The sequence below is a fragment of the Empidonax traillii genome, unplaced genomic scaffold, assembly GCF_003031625.1.
Source record: "Empidonax traillii isolate 1590-97213 ecotype Southwest subspecies unplaced genomic scaffold, ASM303162v1 scaffold384:size1533304, whole genome shotgun sequence".
Classification (NCBI taxonomy): domain Eukaryota; kingdom Metazoa; phylum Chordata; class Aves; order Passeriformes; family Tyrannidae; genus Empidonax; species Empidonax traillii.
In genome coordinates this window covers 1,298,558-1,316,692 of record NW_020955577.1, presented here as the reverse complement: position 1 = coordinate 1,316,692, position 18,135 = coordinate 1,298,558, and the positions used below count along the sequence as shown (strand labels likewise).

The 18,135-nt window shown below is 38.8% G+C and overlaps 1 protein-coding gene across 2 annotated transcripts in view; it reads left to right on the top strand.

Moving 5' to 3' along the window:
• The window catches only part of CALCR (calcitonin receptor), a 157,298-nt gene that overhangs the window by 72,362 nt on the left and 66,801 nt on the right, over positions 1–18,135 (top strand). The gene's annotated exons all lie outside the window — the stretch shown is intronic.

Here is an 18,135-nt window from a genome sequence, read left to right as displayed (position 1 = left end):
AGTAATAAACTGTTGTTACATTTAATTTACATTTATGGGCCAGATGTGTATTTCTATTTGATCAGTAGTATATAATATTATTAATGACTGAGACCTGGAATTAAGCTTTGAAGCAGTACTCAGAAATTAAGCTACTTAAAAGTGTTTTCAGTTAAAAATCAATTTAATTAGGTGTGTACATTTATTCATTTGGAAATAAATAGAACAAGAATTCTCCCCAAAATTTTCCCTATTTCAGATATTTTACATGTCTCACAGTCTTTATTCCACCTTCATAAATTGTGCATGCATTATGAATACTGCCATCCAATGCTCAAAGTCCTGAACTGAGATCAGCTTGAAGAACCTGGCGTTGCCAAACAATCTTGCCCAAAATTGTTATTTCTACAATTAAAATGTCATATGAGATATTTATTTAGCTATAAACTTCTGCTTGAACATTGACCTCTATCCTGGCACAAGAACTCCCAGGGAGACCCTATTGTACCCAGGGCTCACTATATCACTTCTTTTGCAAGGGTTAAGTCCTGTGCAAACAGAAAGATAAAGACTTGTTGCCTGAAAAATAACAGTACTAGTCTTCCAAAAAAGTGAGTCCTACCAAATAATCATTTGTTTCCAAGAAACTTTCAATTCAACTGTTGGAAAAGGGGCTCAGTGTTAAATAAAGAGGGAGCATGGCGAGTTTTGCTAATAAGGAGCTCTGCATTGCTGATTATTCAGCACCTAGCACAGCTCCAAAATAATACCATAACTTCATTGCCTTTCCTTTGAAAATAAAAGCTGAAATGCAAATGCAGTGAGAGTTAAAATTACAGCACTAAATATATATCATTGTATTTCAACGCATCCAAACAGAAGTTTCATAAAAAATTTCCAAGGTCCTTTAAAAGGCAAACAGGTTTTTAGGCTATTTTGTGTATCTGCTGGTAATTCCTTAACTATGTCACCAGAGCAAAGCAATTTGATGCCTTTCTGATCAATAGCTATAGAGAGAAATTAGAATAAGATGTACCTTGTAGAAAGATAAAATAAACACACCTTTTAGGTAACTTTAAGCCATTAGTTTAAGTGTATATCTCCCTCTGTTCTTTAGAGAAAATAGTGTCATTTCTCTGTTCCAGAAGAGATGTGAAAAAGTCCAATCTTCCAAGCAGAACCGTTATTTTCATCTAAGCTTTACTTCATATCTCTTGTTTAATCAGCAGCATTTTAAAACATAGAAATGAACATTCTCTAGTCTTTCAGGTAGGAGGTATTAGTCAGGATTTACTTGACATGTATGGTATTTGTAGCTTAAATGATAACCTAAATGATATAAAATGAAAAAGGCAATGCAAAACCAGTTAGTTTTCTAGTGAATTCAAGTAGCCAGTTTTGTTACAGTACATGATTAAGGACTAATACTTTCCTCACAACTCAGGGACTGAAATATGGTTGCATAGGGTCATAGTTCAGAGCTTTGGCACTGTGCTAATGTGCTCAGGTCTTTCACTAGGAACTCTTTTGAACAGGCAGGACCACTGATTGCAGCACCTCGCTTTCTATGCCAAGACAAAACAGAGAGGATTTATTTCATATGCACAGAGTGGCTTTAGATAAATATCCTGCAGAATAGTATTGGAGGTCTAGCACCCTGGTACCCAGACAAGTGACCACTGCCCTTTGTGGGCAAAGAATTTCATCCGGGAAGTGTCCCATCCAGTAACAGGAGAGAGAAGCACATGACATACATTTCCACTGACATCAGGTAGGAGACATCAGACAGCAACTTCTGCCAAACTGTTCAGAGTGTAGATGGTCTTCTGCTGCTGATCTCCTCTCTGCCTCCAGAAGGCCTATGGTTATATAGATCGAGAGGGATAGCATTCATAATGTGAAGTAGGGATCAGTCACTTTGGAAAGCTAACGTAGGATAAAGCAGTCCTGTGTACTACATCTGCATCTCCTGAAATATGAGCACAGGAACATTGTGTTCCCCTTGAACACAGGAACATTGACAGTGTCAGGATACCAATCTGTGTTGCATCTTTTTGGCTGAGTCATCAGATTAAGGAGTTGGTTTAGTATCTGTTACCAGAAGCCCTGGTAGTGGCTGGGACCTGGTGAAAAGAGCTCCAAGCGTCTGTCTTCCTGTCGTCATCTTCCATGACTTACGCATCTGAATCTCCCTTTGGAAGTCAGTGTGTTGGCCTTAACCCAACCCTTTCTGATTAGGCAAATTCAGCTCTTGGATTCTCCTTTATGTTTGAAGTCTTCTCTTGACTCTTGCAGTTGGCCAGAATGCACTGTTGATCAGTGTAAAGTATAGAAGTGGTAGAGGTGTCTTCACAGATGTATAGTTCAATCTCACCCTCTCAGATGTTCCTAGAGGGGGAAAAACTACCTGATGGACAGAATGAAGAAGATGGAGCCAGGCTTTTCTCACTGGTATCTAGTGAGACGGTGAGCATAAAGTGAAACACAGGAAATTCTGTCTCAATTTGAGGATATTTTTATTTGATGTGATGCTTACAGGTCTTGTTCTAGATGAAGTGAAATATGCTTTTTATCTGATCTCATGAAAAGTCCAGTGGGGACATATCCTGCAGTTCCCCAGAGGGCTCAAATTTCACCCCTCATTTCTACCAAAGGAACTATAGAAAATTTTCATTGCATTTAGTAGACAATCCTGATTTGTATCAGAATATGGGCCAGATGTGGTTTCCTGATGTCTGAAGAAATATTGCCTGAAGACAGATTGTAGATTAGAGCCACTGCAATATCCTATTTATACATGCAATTATATATTTTATTAATAATTTTATTATTTGACAGTTACATGTCCTGCACATACCCACTGACTTGAAAATCCAGTAAAACCTGATAGTCAAGTTGTTATGTAGCTACTAATAGAGAATAATGAGCAAAATTTCATCTTGTCATTCTTCCTCTCCTCCAGTTACAGAGAAGTAAATCAACTAGCATCTGCTTCAGCAGGAAGGCAAAATGCATCATTGATTGACAAAAGATATGTTTAAATCCTGACTGTATAAGACTTCCTATCTCTTGAGCACCTTGTTTGGTTCCTCAGAACCTGGCAGAAAAGAACCTCATTCTATATGAGGAACTCACTGAAGGGCTTCTCTGGTATATGACAGAAATGTGACATTTTTTCATGTTCCACCCAAACCTTTTCTTGGTGTATAACCAAGAGCTTTAGAACACTGTAATTCTGGGTTGCAAACCATGCACTAGGTCTCACCAGATCATAACTTCAGCTGTTGGACACCAGAGCCTCATTCCAGCAAAGCAGTTAAATAGCCTATAAAAATAGTTATTAAAGCTAGGTTTGCACTTAGATGCTGTGCCTAACAGGGACTGAGTGTAGTACATGTCAAAGAGATGTCAGGTCTCTAGTGAGTTATGTTCAAAGAACAGAGTATGAGTATAAACTTTCCTTTGTGGTATTGCAAAAAATTTCTTTAGACATTTTCAGCAGTATTTCTACTCTGTTTTGTGTCAAGAAGGGAGTGTAGCTTGGAGGGAAAGTAGATTTGCTCAGATAAAATCCAGTAAAACAAAGGCAGGGTGTTTCCTGTGGACAGGGTCTGAGCACAGCACAATTGAGAACAATTTCTTGCTACCTGGAACCTCTACTGGTGGAAAACAATCTCAAATACCTTCAGCAGAGATTTTCTAGTACTCAGTGAGACTTTTATTTTGCTGTGGCATGAAATAAATAAAAGAGCTCTGGCAAATCTTTTCCCTGTGATGGCCTTCTCTTAGACAATTATATTATGCTTGTTGTCCTGAATGGAAGCTAATGACATAATCTAAATAAGTCACAGACACTTTTTTTTTACAATTGGCATTAGCTGAGTTTGAAAGTAGGTCGCAAGGGACAAGGGTCACCAAGGACAATTTGTCTTTTTTCTTGTAATTTTTAGCAAATACCAATCCCCTAAAATCTGTGCTATTACAATAAAATATATTAATGGAAGAAGTGTATTGTCTTTTACTCTGCCTTTAATGTCAAAGATAATCTTTGTAGTTCATTTCAAGCACAGATTATTTTTTTCCACTTATGTCCTACTTTTTCTGGCAGAATTCATGAAAGTAAAGCCAGGTTTGTGCTGCTAATAATCAAAGACCAAATTAATGATCTAGTTATAGGTGTCAAAACTTCTGAGTCAGCATCTGGATTCAACTGAGAAAAGTGATGCCAAGAAAAGAGTAGTATTCAATATCTGTCCATTAGCTAGAGTGACACTGAAGGACTGTACCAAAGGATGGTTTTACTGGACATAGATCAGATCACACAAGAAGAAAATGGTACAAAACCATATATGTGAGCCAGGAAATTAGTTCATTCATTATTGTAACTCAAATGTCAAATAGGCAAGCTAATCTAGTACAATTACTCAATATAGATGGATGGCTGTGCAAGAGTTTAATAAAAAATTTGAAGAGCGACTGTTGTTGCATCATAGGAGCAGCATAATTTTTCACATACATTACTATCACCATGGTTACAGGAGATTAGTGAAGTAATTGTTGTCATAATTAAAACACTTCAAAACAGCAAAATTCATAAATTTGTTCATTGTCACTGAACACTCCTCATACTTTGATGACATTGGAATAAAAGTGGAGTGTCAGGCATTCCAGACTGCCACAAACTGCCAAAAGTGAAAGTTTGTTATCCTATACCCGTTGCAGTAAATTAAAAAATACAGAAAGGTATTCAGAAATATGAACTGTTCCCATGTCCAGCAGGTCCTCTGTTCATTGGGCAGTGTGTAATTGCATGCTGATGATGGCCATGCACTGGGTGTCCACATGCAACCTGCTGAGGGGGACATTTCTGAAGCTGTACTTAAACAAGACTGTCCCAGAAGGATGCATGGACTTAGTCATTCTTTGCTTAGGACCTGTTTGAACTGTACAATGTGAATGCATTTAATCCCTTTTATAGTGGTTCTTCCAGAACTCACTTTCTAAAGTAGGGTTTGGGCAGTTGTTCATTTGCGTGCTTGTTTTTGGTTGGGGGTTTTTCTTTTGCCTTTTTTTTTTTTCCTGTTTCTTTTTTAACTGTTTTCAAAGGGGTTGTGGGATTCCTGATTGATTGCAACTGAACCTGGATTACCAACTCCATTCTTTAAGATGGAAAGTAAAGTTAAATTATTTTGTCAGGGTGTGATTCCCCTGAGCAGAAATGTATAAGCAGAGCTCCATAAACCTAGCCTAATTCTATAGCAAAGGGCTGGGGATTTTGCAGACATAATAGATCCAAGATTTGAGATTAATTCCACGTATGTTTTAGGGAATCAATATGGAAAGCAATTAACACAATATTCACTGAAAGTAAATTAAATTAATGTTGTACCAGATTTTCCATTTTCCTGTGCTGTGGAATTCTGTGCTATCATTATAGGACTGCACTGTATTTAAAGAAGATGGGAATAGTATCTTCTGGAAAAATTTCAGGGGAGAAAGGGAGTAAAGGATAGCAGGAACATGCTGAATGCAGGGAAGGGAACTATGACTAAAAGGTCTGGAAGAAGTTCTTTTAGGACATACTGCTATGAAAAAGCAAGTTTTGCTGCTTGTTTCTTTGCTGTGAACTGTGCTCTTATAAAGAAGGAGTATAGATCACAGCTGAAATATCAGCTTTTTGGCTAGACGCACTCTACAAAAAGGTTGCTTTTGTAGAACCCTCCATTCCTTCCATCCCAAATGAGACTATCCATTCAGTATAAGATCCAAGCTACAGAGCTGTGCAAACATACAACTTTATTTTCCAGTGCAAATCCTGCTCCTGAGCTCATTTGTTGTTTTAAAGGGATGTCTTTCTCTATTAAAGCATTGCTTTTTCTTTTCCTTGTAGCTATGAGAAACAGATGCTCAAATAGGATCAATGAATGAGACTACAAGTGGTATTGTGCATGTACAAATAATAACTGAACTAATAAAAGAACTTAATTAAAATATTAAGGGAGCTTTTATCTTAATAAAGAAAAAATACGCAAAGGCTGTTTGCAGTCCACAAGTAAAATACGTAGCTTTTACATTGCATTGTTGCTTGTGCATGTACAATATGTGAGCTATATGTTATGCAAAACCATACTTTAAAAACTGGAGTTGGGCCTCTCACAACCTTGGTGAAGGTGGCTGCCTGAGTATGATGTACAAGACTCAAAATGCAGACATAATTAGAAATATTTCAATTGTTTGAGAAAAGGTATTCTTGAGACACTTTTTAATTTGGTGGTGCCTGAAAAACATACTTCATAGAAAGGTCAAGTGCTTCATCAGGACGAATACTTGGCAAGCTTTAGGCAAAAGCTCCAAGTTGCTTATAAGCAAATAAAAACCTGAACTCTTTCCATTGAATGAAGGTCAAAATCAACACCAGAAGGGCAAAAAGCCTCAAGACATGGTCTCTACAGATCTCATAAGAGCTAGGCTGTGCTACATTCCATACATCTTGAGATTTTATATAGCTCTGCAGAAGCCTGTACACATACACACAGGCACACACACACACACACACACATTTGGATTCAGTGAGACAGTCAGGATGTCAAGCAAGGTCAGCTCTAGCTGCTGTTGAAAAGACTACTGACTTCTTTCCAAAGCCATTAGAAATCTTTTCTGAATCTCAGTGCTCATCCAAATACACTTCCCTTTTGTCCTCTATGAGCTGTATAAAGTACTTTCCATATGAAGGCCCTTTGTCTGGCAATATAATTTATGGAAGAGACCCTGTATTATTTTTCCACATGAAGCTTTAGATCATGGATGGATATTTGAAGTTATTAACATAGAGACTCTAAAGTTTCAGGTCTTTTAATTCATTGCCATCTGGCAACCTATGGTATAACAGGAAAAATCTTGCTCAGAATTACAGACTACTTCCAGGATTTTATTTTGAAAAAACTTACAAATAGGCTGCTAGACTGGATGCATTTATTTTCTTGTTTAACTTTATCATTTGTGGTCCAGATTATCTATTGTCTCTGCAGCTGGATTTGGTGGAAAGATCTGGGGCAACCCTAAGCCAAGATGTTGCATAAGCATCCAGGTTCTAGCTCTATAGGCTAAACTGAAGAACAGCCCCCTGGCACATGCATGGGTCTGAGATGTGCTCAGAAAGGAAAATTGACTCTCTATTTTCAGCTGACTCAAAACTTGAAAGGTTGTCCTCAGTGACTTTGGCTATCATTTTGGCGTTGGTTTCGAATTCTTTGGATAATGGAGCCAGAAATTCATTTCAGCAGACCCAGCAAAAAAGACTCTGCTAAAGACAGGCTTTAGCCAGTGTATATCAAGATTTTACCAAAAGCAAACCTTGGCATAAGGAAGCTTTCAGAATTAGTTTTGACATCCTTAAGAAACATATTATAAGTGATCAGAATTGGATTTTGACTTGCTTGAGAATTGCGATGGCCCAAGAGGATTTCAGTCCTAACAGTGGAGCAGATGACAGCCAAACCCCACAGTACTTTACCCATAGCATATCTTACTGGCCCTGGCTAATAAGATGCTTTGGAGCAGGCCCTGGTCCCCACCTGTGCCCTGTCCAGCACAAAATTAGGCTACATATTTTCTGTCTGACTAGAGTATCACATAGAAAATAGCCCATGAAAAGAGAATAAAATCAGATAAATTAACTTTAAAATAATCACAGTACTATCAAATGGGACAGTGACATTACCAAGCGACCGATAAAGAAATTGGTGTAGCATTTAACAGGCTCTGAGAACATTAGTGACAGCAAATCATTCCCAAGCTATGCCATTTTCCTTTCCAAGTTGTATAGGTTAGCTTCCCAGTGCTGTCTTGGCACTTGCTCAACACGTGTAATGGAAGAAGGAAAAGCCAGGGCTCCCAGAAGAGCAGTTCTGCTGCTTTATGTTTGTATCACAGCTTCTGCTGAAAGGGGTGAGAACTCAAATTCTCATTGTTGTCCTCAGATTGCAGGATAGAAAGGGACCTTCAATAAGTGCAGCTTAATACAAGCAGAGCTTCATTAACTCCTCAAGAACATACTCATGATATATTATCTTAGCAGAAGGATGCAGAGACCTACAGATCCAAAGATTATGCTCTGCTTTTCCTGACTGGCAAGGTTGTGATGAAAGGGCTTGTTTCTCCTTTGTAATGCATTCTTCTTGCTTCACCATTTCTGGGGGTTTTTTTGGAAACATTACATCCACTACAGATCTGCCAGAAAACAAAGGGTTTTTTCCATGTACCTGAATACTGGAGTTCCAATAAAACTTCTGTGATAGGTGCCTGGCCATTCATAACCATGTGTATTTAGGATCTGTGAAAGGTATTGCTGAGACTCTGAACCCTGCAATTCATTCTGATAATTCCTCTGCTTATTAATATTTATGAGAGAGGAAGAGGTCACCAGAGCTTCCCTTTGCATGGCTGACAGCTGATGTCCCTGAAAGGTCAACGCTAATGTTGCTTGCAAGTAATGACCAACCTTTCCGTTCACAAGGCACATTCACGTGTTTCAGCCTCCATCTAATTTAGCAAACTCCTGGTCTTGTTTTCTTGCAAGTAAATTGTGTCTCATCTGACTGTGACTCACGTATCCCTCTGGGACACCTGGATGAACCTCTGGGCTCCAGACTGCAAGCCAGGAAGGATGTCTGGGACAAAGAATCAAGGCTTTTTATAAAATTTTCTAAGAACAAATGAGTGAGTTACACTAGTAATGGATTGTCTCACTGTGCAGGTGATTCCCATTCCCACATCTGTTTTCCTTGCTAATCTACTCTAATTTACAGATGAAAAGAGGAACCATGAAGAAAAAAACTAACCTTCTTTCTGCAGGTCTCAGCAAAGACCTATTTTACCCTCTGTTTTATCCTAAGCATGTGTGTGTCCACTGTAAGCCTCACCTGCCTCTTTTCATGTATGTTAGTCTGGAAGTCTTCCACAGAATTTTTAGAGGCTAATAGCTACCTCTTGATTAAATGTCAGTTAATAGTAATTTGTCATATGTAAATTGTCCTGTTGAACTTCTGAAATGAATATATAATGACATAGTAAGAAATGTGTAGATTTTGCCCTAATTGAAACTGGAAATTTAAACTGTTACATTCAATCTAAGCCTTTATAATAAGGGTGCCATAATTCCTGTCAGGGACAACACAGTATTCAAGCACTACAGCTGTAATATTCAATTAATCTGTAATAACTGATGCAGATAATTTTATTTTTACCAACTTACCCATCTTTCCTTATATCTGCATCAGTCATTACATTATTTTACCTTTATTAATCTTTAGATCAATTGTAAAAATAGTTTAAAATGCATTGACAGCTTTGTGTCAGTTTTCTATGTATTGTAGTATAGGTGTGATACAGAAATATCAGTGTTGGGGTAGATACAATAATTTAAGAGCAAAGGTAAAACAAGATTTACCAGCAGGTAAATAATTCTCTCAAGTATACCAATTGGTGTATCTCTAAAAGGTAGCCATGACCTTAGGCACACAAAGCTTTCTTCAGAGACTGTCACAAGGGGGTTTGCATGTCCCAAAAATTTGTCTCCTATTATGATAGTTAAAATACCATGTTATATACAACCCTTAGAGATCAGCATTGACATACTCTGACTTCAAATCAAAATTTCTATTCATTATTAGCAGAGCTGCTATAAAATTAGAACCAGACTCAAGAAAAATGCATTATTTCCACACAGGCTCATTTTTGTTGGGGCAGAATTGAAATCTACATCCAGCTGTAACATCAGCTATTCTGCTGCCAAGTGGGAAGAAAACGATTTAAATGTATGTCATGTGCATTTTATTTAAAACAATCTACTCACAGGATTTTTCACACTTTATATGATTTATATAAAAGCATTGACATAATAAGAAAGTATAGTGTTTTTCTTGGGGTTTTGCCCACCCCATAAAATATCGACTTGCTTCAAATAATTTATAGGAATGTATAGTTAGGGGGAAAAAAAGACCAGTGGGAATTTGTCTGGGAAAGAATTGAATGGAAAACTGAGAGAGAATTGGCCACAAAAAAATATTAAATAACTATTTTTCTTTCCAGTATGTGCTGCAGCTGAAAGAAAAATTTTTTAACAAAAACCTTAATATATTATCAGGGAAGTATTGATCAAAACAACTATTCATCCAAGAGGGGAGAATGTCATGTGTGAGGTTACATGCATCCACTTATATGAAGATTCTTCCAATGTGACAGAGGAAGAATTTGGTAATTGGGAAAAGGAATACCCTTATATTTGACTTATATCCTGCAGTTTTTCTTGTTTCTCCCTAACTCTTCATGGGTGCTTCCAAAGTCCGTCCAGATTTGCTTTGTCATCATATTCTTGTTCCACTGAACTCAAGGACTTTGTTAGAGTATTTTTAAATACATAGACAGACATGTACTGTACATAAAACCTAGGCTGTATTTACAGCACATTCGGGATGCTGGTCCAGTTAAAGTTGTAAGGCAACCATGGATATGGCTTTTTCCTTAACTCAGAGTTTTGACAATGTGTTTCAGTTTCTTTAGCAATGTTTATTTGGTTCTACTCTTCACAGTTCTCATTGTAAATTATACTCATGTTATTAATCATAGCCAAAAAGATTATTTTGCAGGTGATGAGGACTGTGAAAACCTTTTCTCTGAAAAAAAAAAAAAAAAAAGACAGAGAGAGAGAAACTCATTCCAAAGATCTGCTTTAATTTTGCAGGCTATGCAAAAGATTTTACTCCGACATAAATGTATGCAACTCCTTTGAAATCTTTTCTTTACAGCAGGGTAGTATTCATCCCAAGCTTCTGGCTGTGTTCAAACTGCAGTATCTCCAAGATTAGATAATTGCATATTTGCTCTTTATACAAGAACTGCTGCAAAGTCCCCCAAAAATTGCAAGCACTTTGGGAACGACCTTTCGCAGCTGGGCCTAAAAGGCGAAAATTATACTGTGCTACTGTGTGGCATACTAAACCACAGATTCACAGTGTAGCAAAATGGTAAGGAAGTGTTCTGCTTTCAGGAATGTTCAGTAATGAACTAGGCATTCCTTCAGTGTGGTTGCTTTCATCTGTCAAGTAGTGGACCAGTGGCCAAAGCTGCTTCGTTTAGTCCCATTATTCAAGCACTCAGAATAGCAGGAATGCTCTGCTATAGATTTTACTCCTCTGCTTTGTTACACAGCTTTCTGCTTCTTTGTTCTGTAGCTTGAAAATGTTTGACTTTAACATGGTAACATTTACTGACATTTAGAAAGTTTTTTAAAATATTTCCTGTTTTATCTTGTTATCCATTACTGAAAGCAGAACTAGTAAAATCCTGAGTGTTCCTTCAGAAATGTATGGTTTATATTTAACATTAGTATTTCAAATCTGACTGTAAAAACTAAAAAAAATAAACCCTTCAGCATGAGGTATGAACAATATGAAATGCCAACCATCTCCCGGGCTGCATCAAAAGCAGTGTGGCAAGCAGATGGAGGGAGATGATTCTGCCCCTCTACTGCACTCTGGTGAGACCCCACCTGGAGTGCTGCATCCAGCTCTGGGGACCCACACATAAGAATAATGTGAATCTGATGGCGTGGGTCCAGAGGAGGGCCGTGAAGATGGTCAGAGGGCTGGAATTGTCTCCTATGAAGACAGGCTGAGAGAGCTGGAGGTGTTCATTCTGGAGAAGAGAAGGCTCCAAGGAGACCTTATTGTGGCCTTTTGCTACTTAACAGGGCCTTACAAGAAGGATGGGGACAAATTTTTTTTACCTTGCCTGTAGTTACAGGACAAAGCACAATGGTTTTAAACTGAAAGAGATTAGATTTAGATTGAATATTAGGAAGAATTTTTATATCATGAAGGAGGTAAAGCCCTGGAACAGATTGCCCAGGAGTTTTGGATGCCCCATCCCTAGGAGTGTTCAAGACCAGTCTGGGTGTGCCCTGAGCAGTCTGGTGTAGTGGAAGGTGTCCCTGCTCATGGTGGAGTGGTTGCAAGTAGATGATCTTTAAAGGCACCTTTCAATCCAGACTACTCTATGATACTTTGATGGGTTCTGAGAGCCTGACTTAATTCTTATGTTTCATCAGTTCAGTGTTTATTCATTGTTTTGTTACACTTAGATTATTTTAAGAGTGTACCCTTTGAATAGTGATAAAAGATGATGAACTCATTTTCCAGAGTCACAGTGTGATCCACTCTGTTTTACATTATGGCCCAAGTAAAACTGTAATTACATACCTTATTGCTTCTTTTGCTGCCAATGCACCAAGATCAATTTTCTTTTAATTTTAATTCCACAGCAGCTTAAACTGGTCTGTATTGGAGCAGATCTGCTGTTGTTATTAACTATCTCCTCCAAACTATGGATTTCTAACCCCCTGTACTTTCACCACTCTATCATAAGAGCCTGTGATGTAGAGGCATTAAACCTTGTCCCTCAGTCACTGTTTCTGGCTAAAACACAATAATTCAGAGAAATGCAACAAGTACTGTAGATACCAGACTCCAGAAGGGCTTGGTATGCGGCTCTTTGCATATTCCTGTTAACACTGTGGGCTAAAATACTTCATGCTTTATACCTTCTGAGATGACAGAGAATGAAAAAGATAAAAACTAAAGTTTCTGAAAGAAATTACATGATCCAGTTTGTGTATTTCAAACACTGTCTACCAACAAATCCCCTGAAATACTTTACTAGTCTCTTCCTGATATTTTCTTTGCTTTTACTTGCTTTTTAATTTAATAAAACCCCTTGACCAACAGCCAAGAGGGCAATTAGAGATTGCTTCCCAAGTACTGAAAAAGTAGGGTTTTTTTGGCTACTACTATGTGGTAGGAATCACCCCAATGAACAGTCATTAGAGGATGCAGATGTACTAAACCCATCCATACCTATGTGTAATACTAATGGGATTTGTACCAGTGCTCAGCCAGCTACCTCAGATCCCCTCCTTAGGTAATGGAAACCTCCCAAGGGCCCCTCAACCCTGCTGCTGGCAGCTCCTCTAAATCCTTTAATGCTTTACTATCTTTTATTTCATAAAAAGTTCAGCCTTTTCTGAAAATCTTCTGGATAATTTGGCGTTAGAGTTCCAGGTAAATAATTCTCATTCAAAGCACATTTCTTGGCTTATTTTGTTCTTTCAAAGTACACTTGCCTCTGTTTTATTACCCAGTCTAACAAAAACAATCTTCAATTTTCTCTATAGTGTGTTATGATCATATTGGCTGCTCAGATATGTAGTGTGGGGGCTTTCAAAGCTTTATGATTAGCTCAAAAATATACACAGACAAGTTTGTAGCTATTTTCTTTCTATTTTGTTCAGTTTATTGGAAAGGATTTGGTTAAAGGGAAACCTAAGGTAAAATAGCCCCTTCTTGTTGACTGGTTTTAAATGGAAAAATGAAGTATCAAGCGTTGCAGCTCCCACGTAATCCAAATGAATCAATAAAGTAGATTTATTTGGTCATTTGGTCCGTGTAACTCTGAAATTACCTATTTGCCATGGCTGATAGTTTCAGTTTGTTAACACAGCAAAGACTCAGCTCTACAAGACACAGTTCACCTTCTGCAGCAGGCAGGCTAATGGAAATTAATGGTGATTTGTTTGAATAAGAACTGAGTAGTCATTCCACGACTTTGTGTTTGGCTGTCCAAGACTGCTGAAAGGAATGAGATAAGCAGCAAATGTCCTAGAAGCCTGCAATTTTAATGTAGTAGTGCCTTTAGGGGCCTGACACTTGAAATTGAGAATTTGGAATTTATATTTCTCAGGAGATTTCCATATGAAAACTTCAGGAAGTTTTGACAAAATGTCAAGGAACTTTATAAAGGTGAGCCATAGGAAGTACAGGAGTAGGAGACATAGATATGTCTTCTGACTTGTCTTATTTTCCTGAATGCTTGACTAAAGGCTGTAGGGAGGTCCAGGTCCATGTCTCTGCCTGGGACTGATGGTCACCAGTTTTCGAGCAGAGTTCACTATTTCCGCTGGAAATGCCAGAAGATCCTGGTGCCAGTTAAAAACATTTGAAGACCATTGCAGGTTAACGGCTAAAGAAAATGCTAAGGAAATTGGAGGGGCTGACTCTATTCCCTTCTCATGTGGGGATTATACTCATGGCATTTCATCTGGCTGATGGGGCTCCAACTACAGTGCTGGTCTGCACAGGACTTGGAAGTGTGATGTACAACTCATTCCTTGTCCAAAGCAGTAGCCTAAATTAGGAACCCAGGGTAAAATGTCCCACTGGGAGTGAAGGACCAGTTTTAGTACTTTCCCCAAAACTGTCTGTGCATTTGGCTACACAAACAGACCTGCAACCTCCTCCTTGGATCCAAATACCTTAAATGCTCAGCTGCAAGATCTGCTGGCTTGCTTGTGTCTTGCTCAGAGGTGTCTGCCCTGTGTTTCCCAGTCCAGTGTCAATGCAGGCAGAGCAGGTTGGTGCCCTCGTACTGACTGGCAAGGCATCTCCCAGGAGGATCTGCAACCCTTACCTAGGAAGGTAGCACAGAGACCTTGGGGTTGGTGGTGAGTACGCAGCTGTTCACTCTGAGAAAGCTGCATGGGGTGGAAAGAAAACCCTCTAAGGAATTTGCAGCTGAATGAGGAGGTCACAAGTGAAGTTTCAAAGTGTCTGAGTGTAATACGCACAATGAGAAAGAGATTTTTACATGACACTTCAGTACTTAACTCTTCAGATTCTCGTTTCAAACCCCATTTTTAAAATCATTTCTTCTTCCAAAGGTATGTCAGCACTATTGTGAAAGATGGCATTGCAAATTTATCAGAGCAGAATAATTAAAGAAGAAGTTTTTTCCAGTTCTTTCTCCAAAAAGGACTTTCTTTTGTATCGTTCCTTCAGAACTTGGAAGATATATGTTGCTCTACTGCCCTCATTTGAATCTTCCCCCTTACATTCTCCTTTTTGACTAAATTTGACTCCCCTGGTTGGCCTTGTCCAAATGGCTGTGCAGGGAGGGCTGTCCCACCCTCTGGGCAACCCAGTGGTAATTATAATTGAAGCCCTGTTCAGCATAGTACTACACCTGTAGAGATCTGGACAGAGACAAAAGAGATGTCATTACTAAGTAGGATGTTATGTTCATGCTCAAATAAGCTTCAGGACTAATCCCAAAGTGTCAATGGTATTACTATAATAGCTGAAGCAGGAGGAATACCATAGCACATAATGAGGTATGCTACAATTGCGAAGAAAGAAAGAACAATGTTCCAGTTTCAGTAACAGACAGGGATGTCGTATGTAACTATTGTGAGCAACAGAGGGTGAAGAATTAATACAATCACAGAAAAATACTGGGCTTTAGCAATGTGCTCATCATTAATCCCTATATATGGATATTATAAAATCGAAATGCACAAAGCACACTGTTATCCTAACATGGAGGAAGGACATTGCTGGACTTAGCACAAAAGACCCCAAAACATGGTCCATGGAGTGTACTGCTTTGCACATCGCAGTTTGCATGTCATGTCACACCTGAACCTGCATGGCTGGAGATGGGGAAGGAGCTGTGGAGATGATAGTCTGTTCCTCCATCCTGAAGCTAACAGGGTCCATCTCTTGGGGTTCTCCTTTGTGTGAGTCTTTTTGCCCCCCTCTTGTTTCTGCCCTGCCCATTGACCAACACTTTGCATCTGTGTATATCTTCCAGTTTCAATGAGATCATCATCCTTGATCCAGTACCGAGGCTAACCCAAGTGTGTTGTAGTGTTATGGGCCAGTCTTATGGCAGAAGTAGAGAAAAGACACTTCTTAGTCAGGGGCTTTATACTTTGATTGATAAAATACTGTTGTTCAACAATTGTTGAAATTGTCGTCATTGGAAAAGACTCCTGTGAAAGAGAAATTAAAAAAGGTGCTGGATTTTTTCTGGCATGTCAGCCATTCCTGTGGTTAGAGCTAGTTAGAAGAAGAAAGACTAATAACAAGACTATGTAAGTTTTATATATATATATATATATATATATATATATATATATTTGATTTGAACTGGTGAAATGATTCTTACTCATTTACTCCTGTGTAGTATCATATGGCACAGTCATCACAGTTAACAGAGGGGAAAATAATTTGTTAAATACTCTACAAGTGGCTTTTTATTTTAATTGGGAAAGACAGGAGCAAGAAGCATTTTAAATAGCTCTTTTGGTACATAATAACAAATGTTCACAAAACCCCGTGAGGATAAGATTTGCATGTATCTACAGCTGTAACCCAACATAATTCTGCAAGCACTGCTCGCACAAAGTACTGGAGAAGCAGATGTATCACAGACACCTTCAATTGATACTGATTTTGTTTATGCTTTTTAGGTTGCAATATTGTGCCAAAATCTGTGCCATTTGTGGAAAGCATTTTGTATTTTAAAGCTGTTGATAGTTTGTAAGGCAAAGTCCTTCTTTTGTCTACTTTATCCAAATCCCTATAGATGCAGCAGAGTTGAGGCTAGCAAGAAGAATAGAGGCACTCACCAGACTGGCTTTACACCACATTCCAGACCACTTTGCAGTACAGTGAGTAACTGAATCAACACTATATTAATGATTGTACATGTGCTCACTGCACAGCTGACCAAGAGCCATTGTTTATATGCTCTTCATTAATCTTTTTTGGCAGTTTGAACCAATACACACTGCAGTGAATAGCCTGGAGAATACGTAGACAATTGCAGGCATTTCGCTCTCTGATCTAGCTGTCCAATTTTTTGCTTCAATTGAGTTGTCTACCATTGATGATCAAATGCAAGTTTGTGGCCGACAGCATAATTGCATATTATTTCTGTGTCATTTACATGTCACATTACCACTGGCACCAGAATAGTTCTGGCAAGATTCAGACAGTAATAAAGCTGCTTCTTATTAGAGGCAAAACCTCTGAACCCTCTTTTCCATAACTCTGTGGTTTATGTACTCTCAGTGACATATGACTGCAACAATCCTATTGGATCACATGTGTTATGTCAAAGTGGAAGTGCCACACCTTTATTACATTTTGATATTACAGATTTCTGCATTAGATGAGGACAATATTTCCTTTCCCCTCTGAAAATGGGTAACCTTCCAAATCATTTAAAGATAAGAAAAGCTGTTGTTGAGAAAAATGCTACGCATGTGATTGTGTTGTCCACTATATGTCAAGTAGACTAAGCATCCAAGTCAGTGTGGCTTTTTCCCATTAAATTTTTGGGTTTCAGATGTGTAGGGTGCTCACAGGATTGTTTACCCAGGTAAAAAACACCTTACTCCTAGTTTTTCAGCTGTCTGAAAAAAAGAAGATGTGTGAGTGCCAACTGTGTTACTGCAACTGAAGGTGATCTCAGCCACGTGTTGTTTGTTGTTCAGCCCATGCACCACTAGTGGCCTGTGGGATATCAGAAGTCATGAGGTGTTTTAATAAAAACTGTGATAAAATAATGCAAAAGGCTTTGCTTGCCTGAACTCTTACAACAGTGAAGCAATATGATTATACCTGGTGGCCCCTGGATAATTTTCCCAGGAAGGCCAGGTGGGTGTTGATTTAGGAAGAAGATAGAAAAGCACAAAGCTGCCAATCCAGTTCCCTTCAAGCCTGTGGCATTGCGTCTGTGCTCCACTTCTCCAATACTCTGTGCTGAAGCAGTAATTTTCAACAGCCTGAGGGTTACACTGCTGTGTGTCTCTATGGAGCCCAGCCAAACCAGCTACATTAGGGAGCAGTAATCCCACGGTGTTGTTCCTAGTTTCTCTTTTCCTGCCCCACCTGCTTCACCTAGCTAGAGGTTACACAACCTCTCTCTTTGTCTAGTCCCATAAAATATACCTTTCAAGCTACCATTCCACATATCAGCAAACTGGACCTTTCTGGGGTTTGTTGGTCATGTTTAAAATATCCAGATTCTTCCTAGGTCTGCAGCCATATGTGTAGGTTAGAAGCACCTGAATCAGGACAACCAAGGTAGCCTCATCTGGCAAAGATGCTAGCTTAACCCAGAGCTGCTGCTGGTGGCAGAGTAACATGGGTCTGTACCCCACATCATCTGTCCTCACCACCAGAGATCCACAGAGGAGACTAAATTAAAAGTGTACCAAACTCCACTTAGATAAAACAGGAGCACACATAAGGCTGGGGG